The sequence below is a fragment of the Helianthus annuus genome, chromosome 3, assembly GCF_002127325.2.
Source record: "Helianthus annuus cultivar XRQ/B chromosome 3, HanXRQr2.0-SUNRISE, whole genome shotgun sequence".
Taxonomy (NCBI): domain Eukaryota; kingdom Viridiplantae; phylum Streptophyta; class Magnoliopsida; order Asterales; family Asteraceae; genus Helianthus; species Helianthus annuus.
The window spans coordinates 103,529,184-103,534,202 of NC_035435.2; the positions used below are offsets into that span (position 1 = coordinate 103,529,184).

The following is a 5,019-nucleotide window of genomic DNA, read 5'->3' on the forward strand; positions in this document are numbered from 1 at the left end:
GATTGGGATTTTATTTATTAATTTAGTTGTGGTGAAGAAACAATATTAATTGTTTTTTTTTTTTTGTATTTTCATATTCCGATAAAAAAGATTGTTTATTTTTGTTATACTTTTTTCTAGAAAAGATATCTCTATATAATAAAAAAGTGCTATTCAATTATTAAAAAAATAAATATGATAATAAACTTCTTCAGGGATAAACAAATAAAATTAAAAAGTTGAGGCTTTCTTTTCTTTTTTTTTTCTTTTTAATCTAACGATAAGATTCCATGCACAACATTCTACCACTTATTTGCAGAAAAAAAAAATTTAAAATCAGCGTACAAGCTTCAAATCTTACATAACCTTAAAAAAAAAAAAAAAAAAAAAAAAAAAAAAAAAAAAAAAAAAACCAAATCATTTTACTTCCATGATACTGAGACACAGGCACTGCTGATGTGTGTGTACATCTAATGCAAGACTCCACTACATCTGAATTCCCCAAGAAACGTAAAGCCAAATGTAAATGGAGCTAAGTTTGACCCGTTTACATCTTGCATATACAAAAAAAAAAAAAACATTTTTTAATCATAAGATATGTTCAAGTAACGATATAAATGTGAAAGTCATAACTATACCTGGAAAAATAGGCAGGTCGGTCACGTAACCGGTCCGGGTCAAGATGGTCCGAGTCATAACGGGTTGTTTTGAAAAACAAACATTCTTCTTTGCAGCTTCAACCTGCAAAGTCAACATGTAATGAATTTTAAAATCCTACTCAAAATCAGTCAACAATTCTTTATACAAAAACATCTGGTATCCATAATCACTTTGCGCCTCAGGTACAAATAGCTAGCCGCTTTTACGCTTTGAGCCTCAGTTTTAGACCTCGTCGCTTTTGTGTGTCTGTTGCTTTTTAAAAGCAAGATTAGACCGATTATTGAAAACTGAAAAAAACCCAAAATACTATTAATTAGCCATTTGCATTTTGGTGCAGACCTTTTTTAATCAGCCATTTTCGTCAGAGCATTCAGCAGTCTGCAGTTTGAGAGCACACTTGGGGTACTCCGTGACTGCGCCTTTTCCATAAATGATTCTGTTGTGGCCATGAGATTTAATTAGTTAACAATAATTTAAAAAAAATACTAAATCTTATATTATGTTGAACATATGAAAAGACTGACGATGTTAATTACTTGACCAAACCTCAATAAATTTCAAATTCAACTCTAGCAGGGTAGGTGGCGGCTTTTGTAAAGTGAACAGATTTTGAAGTGAGTTTATCAGAAACGTCAACAAACCTTCCCAGATGGATTGCGTTCATTTTGTTGCCATTTCCATAGTTTATGGATCGCACTTGAAGCAAGTGCGAGTAACGCTAACCCAGAATTTGTATAAATAAGTCACATAACCTGCAGAATACCAGATGAATAATAATAAACAAACATAACTTTTAACTGGAGATAATAACTGATATATGAAACCCACCTTGCTGGCAGGCATTGGATCAGGCAGCCTTAGAGCTTAAAGGTGAGTTGAATCAACTATTTCAGGAAGCTTCCAGCTTTTGGTCTTGCATTACCAAAAGAATGAGGTTTACACAATTTAATCTACATCACTACACATACTGGTAAAATCAAACCTACCATCAAAGGTCAACTTCCATATAAGTGTACTGAAACCTGAATGATCATGATTCAGCACGTGACAAAAAGCAACTGAAACCCGAATTATCACAAACAAGTGGTGGTGGCTCAATATCTGCTATATTGATCTGATGCATTGATTTGAAGAGGTCATCAACAGAGAATGGTATGTTGCACACCAAATGTTTCATTAAATATAGAAATATTGCCACAAACAAATATCAAATCAGTTCTGATTCTATAGAGCTGTTTAATATTGAATTAATGATTTTCTAGATAAGAATATGCAGGTGAAACTGATTTACCATCAGTTTAATATTGAATTAATGATTTTCTAGATAAGATATGGGAACTGAAACTTACTGGGCACAAATCGTGAGTTATTTCATCCAGTGCCTTCTTTGGCTTCTGATGAATAACCTAAAATCGATAAATTAAAGCTATAAAACATAGCTCAGAAATAATTAAATATTATATATGGTAAAAAGAAATATATAGAAAATAAGGTGAAATACCAGGAACCCAATAGCTTGTCTTATGTGCTTGATCTCATCCCAAGCTGATCCTGCATACTGAAATTTGAAATTCTCAAAAGTCAGTGAAACTTGGGAAAACCCTATCGGTAAAATAGTTACATCGTGGATACAATGTTACACATAGACACTAATGAGTTAAACCCGATATACACTTGGGTCAAGCCCGTATATCAACCTACACAATCAACATAATATACAGATAAATATCCTAAAAGATAAGAAAAAATATCCTAAAAGATAAGAAAAAGAATACCTCTTCAGTTGCTTTATAGCACCACTGTTCCAGTTCCGACAATCATGCCTTGACGTATTCCCCATTACTGAAAGAATAGCACTCTCGTCTCAACATAAGGCTGCATGTGTAATATATAAAATTAAAGATAAATGAACAAGCTTGCACCCGTGTAAGTAAGCATATAGACACGTCTCAGAACCTGTTGAATAATTGTACATTGATGAAAGAAAATATTTGTGTGAAGATTTTGCGAACCAAAAATGGCGGTACCTACAAAGAAAAAATATGCCAATTTCAGCTCATGAAGAAGTTAAAATGTTTCCTTTTAAGTTGTCTTTTTTTTTTTCTTTTCAATTAAACCATTTAATGCCGAAGAGTGGTTGTGGCCGCTAGCCACCATTTGTACGACTGCTTAATCGCCAGAAGACACCACCCTCATTGTTATAAACCCATTGGACTTAACCAGACCCATTCAGATAGCCCAATCCATGAGGCCCATCAAGTTGAACGGTTTCAATATATAAAGATGAGCAAATGAGAGTAGAGGGCATGAATATCGTTAGTCGGTGATTGTCTTCTCTTCCCATCCATTCTGTAATCTGATTCCCATCTTCTATCTCTTATTTGTATTCTTAATTCAGTTATGTTGTTTCATTCTGTAAAATCAATACGTTGGATCAATGAACTATCATTAGGTTGCCCTAATTCAAGTATTGCTTTGTTTATCTGAATTGAATACACTTCAATCGTCTTCGCCTACTACCACAATCACCATTGTCCACGGGTAAAACTGTAACAAACAGAAGCAGCTATCAGTTTGATAAACAACACACATTGTTCATGTCCATGGTGGAGTTCGTGTCTTTGACACGGTGTCTTTTTAGTGTTTAAACATGTTTGACCTATTAAAGATTAAAAAAACTACAAGGCCTCCTACATAAGTAAAGGTGTAAAATGGTAAGGTGTCACCTTTTTTATATGTAAAATAGAAATCAAATAAGTCGTTGGAATGTTGTACCCATTCCCATAGCCTTCTGTGCAAATTTCTTGAGCTCCCTAATTGCCTTGGCTGCGTTCCTCTTAATGTGTTGTCACACAAAAAAGTTTCCTACAAATGGCAAAACAAAGCATCAAAATAAAGTTACTTCCATCACCAGCAAACAAAAATAATAGAAAAAAACAAAACATAGGAACCAAAACTAAACCATGGCAAGCCTAAATCACTACAAACCTCTTTTAGACATTGCAATTTCTAAATTCAGAAGATCAACCATGGCTAGCCTAAATCACTGCAAACCACTTTCAGACGTTGCAATTTCTCAATTCAGAAGATCAATTGAGCCATTGGTCTGCAAAAATAAAGAGAAATTACTACAAAATCAAAAGCTCCCGAATAAATGTTTTAAAACATGCTCATTACATTCTGTTATGTACCACTGATAAATATATGTATTAAAACATGCTCATTCATTCTGTTATGTACCACTGATAAATAAATGTATTAAAACATGCTCATTACAATCGAAGCTTTCTTACAGTTCAATAGTAGAAGAAAAGCTTTCTTACAGTATTCATTATTCACTAAAAACTTACATAAAAAAGAAAACCCTTACATTTCAGCCGAATCAAAGAAGTTGATTCTAGAATCAATTGCTTTGTCTAACAGCTTAAATGAAGTCTAAAACATACATAATCAAGCAAACTTAAAACAAAAACCCATATAACTGAGTTAAACAAAAAAAGCCTAACAAAACAGTTATTAATCATTAAATTCATCTTCAATCAGCTAAAACAACAAATCCGATTATAACACAACAGGAAATTAGTCAATCACAGCTTTAAAAACAGATTTTAATCAATAACAAACAAATAGTTATACCAGATTTACCGTAAACGTGAACACACCAGCTGAAAATTCAGATAAATTTTGCCGTGAAACTGAGTTAAGATCTGGCCAGTACCTTCAACTTCAAACGGTAGATCTGGCCACCAAACGGTAGATCTGGAAACCAAAGGGTAGATCTTTGTGTCATCGCCACCATCTTCCACCCACAACCACCAGGTAGGTAATCTGAAATATTACACAGATCCGATTCAAATAACAAAAAAAATGGTAAAAAGAAAGGTACCGAGCGGTCAAACCAGTCGATCTGGTGTCGGATCTAGAGAGATTCATCAATGATAAAGAAACCCTAGATTCGCCTGGAGAAACCTCGGGTTTACCTTGGGTTGAATCGACTGATCTTGAAGCGTAGATCTTGTCTCGACCACTTTTACAGACCACACCATTATTGGATCTGGTGAGATCTTGCTCATACCATAGATCTCATGAAACCCTAAATTGAAAATCGGCAGAGAGAGAAGAAGAAGAATGGGGGCGGACGTGAATGAAATGAATTTAGGGTTTAGGGCATGTGTAGTCATAAAGCCCTTTTAGGGGCGTTATGCGACATGTGGCATGCCACGTCACCCCGGGGCTTTATGGGGCGTTATGCAATTTGAGGCCGTAGTCATAAAGCCCCCGCCTAATCATTACTCAATTATTAATTTCTAATTTTTTATAATTATTTTCTAACTTTATAAAATTAAAATTCATTTCAATAAATTAAAAAAAAAAACTGTA

The 5,019-nt window shown here is 34.0% G+C and overlaps 1 long non-coding RNA gene across 10 annotated transcripts; it reads right to left on the reverse strand.

Annotated features, from left to right (window-relative positions):
* Nucleotides 1–262: 262 nt before the first annotated feature.
* Nucleotides 263–4,783, reverse strand: LOC110929460. Of its 10 annotated transcripts, none has more exons than XR_004889217.1 (14): nucleotides 4,620–4,783; nucleotides 4,276–4,467; nucleotides 3,628–3,745; nucleotides 3,415–3,504; nucleotides 2,757–3,186; nucleotides 2,596–2,666; nucleotides 2,415–2,514; nucleotides 2,141–2,197; nucleotides 1,989–2,045; nucleotides 1,468–1,753; nucleotides 1,186–1,391; nucleotides 979–1,075; nucleotides 618–720; nucleotides 263–532 (listed from the first exon to the last, which is right to left on the reverse strand). It is a non-coding gene; the product is annotated as an uncharacterized LOC110929460 (long non-coding RNA). The 10 variants fall into 10 exon arrangements; XR_004889220.1 differs by having other exon boundaries at nucleotides 2,415–2,481; nucleotides 2,562–2,666; XR_002587108.2 differs by having other exon boundaries at nucleotides 1,468–1,551; nucleotides 1,626–1,753; nucleotides 2,596–3,186.
* Nucleotides 4,784–5,019: the final 236 nt, after the last annotated feature.